At 67.3% G+C, this 911-nt stretch overlaps 1 protein-coding gene across 1 annotated transcript in view; it reads left to right on the forward strand.

Moving 5' to 3' along the window:
• The window catches only part of CNPY2 (canopy FGF signaling regulator 2), a 10,709-nt gene extending 10,362 nt beyond the window's left edge, over nucleotides 1–347 (forward strand). Inside the window, exon 6 of the mRNA XM_014957898.1 lies at nucleotides 13–347. The gene's annotated coding sequence lies outside the window, so the exon portion shown is untranslated. The remainder of the gene's footprint in view (nucleotides 1–12) is intronic.
• Nucleotides 348–911: the final 564 nt, after the last annotated feature.

Below are 911 nucleotides of genomic sequence, written 5' to 3' on the forward strand. Positions count from 1 at the left end.
GAGGGGGGGGGGGGGGGGGGGGACGGTGCCACCCCCAACCACCGGTGACCTCGTGGGACCAGGACGGCACCGGGACCCCCCCGTGTCCCCCCCAGGAGACCCCCCCTCGCCCGCTCTGCTGCTCTCGGCCTATTTATTCACCGTCCGTCCGTGGGGCCAGGGACACAGGGACATCGGCCCCGCTCCCCACCGGGACGTTTCACGGGGGGGACACACGGGGGGGACACACGGGGGACACCGGGTTTCAGGTGCCCCCACCGGGATGGGGTCTTGGGGGACCGGGGCCGGTTTTGGGGCCCCCCCTCCCTGGTGCTGGCAATAAAGGGGTGTCGCGGTGGCCGAGGGCAGGGCTGGCTCCTGCGCTGTGGGGGGGTGGGGGGGACCCCGGGATGTGTGTGTGACTGTGGGTGTCACCATGGTCACACGTGTCCTTGTGTGTGACCTCGTGTGTGTCCCTGTGTGTGTCCCCATGCGTGTCCTGTGTCGTGTGTGTCCCATGTCCTCGTGTGTGACCCCATGTGTGTCTCATGTCCCCATGTGTGTCCTGTGTCCCCGTGCATGACCCCACGTGTGTCCTGTGTCCCCATGCATGTCCCGTGTCCTCGTGTGTGTCCAATGTCCCCGTGTGTGTCCCGTGTCCCTGTGTATGACCCTGTGTGTGTCCCTGTGTGTGACCCCATGTGTCCCCCGTGTCCCCATGTGTCCCCCGTGTCCCTGTGTGTGTCCCCTCGTGTGTGTCCCATGTCCCCATGCGTGTTTCGTGTCCTCGTGTGTGTCCTATGTCCCCGTGTGTGTTCCATGTCCCCGTGTGTGACCCCATGCGTGCCCCGTCTCCCCATGTGTCCCCCCCTGTGTCCCCATGTCCCCCGCCCCGGTGACTCCAGCTCCCTCCCGCCGCTGTTTCCCGCCGG

This window comes from Calidris pugnax, unplaced genomic scaffold, assembly GCF_001431845.1.
Source record: "Calidris pugnax isolate Ruff unplaced genomic scaffold, ASM143184v1 scaffold370, whole genome shotgun sequence".
Lineage (NCBI taxonomy): Eukaryota > Metazoa > Chordata > Aves > Charadriiformes > Scolopacidae > Calidris > Calidris pugnax.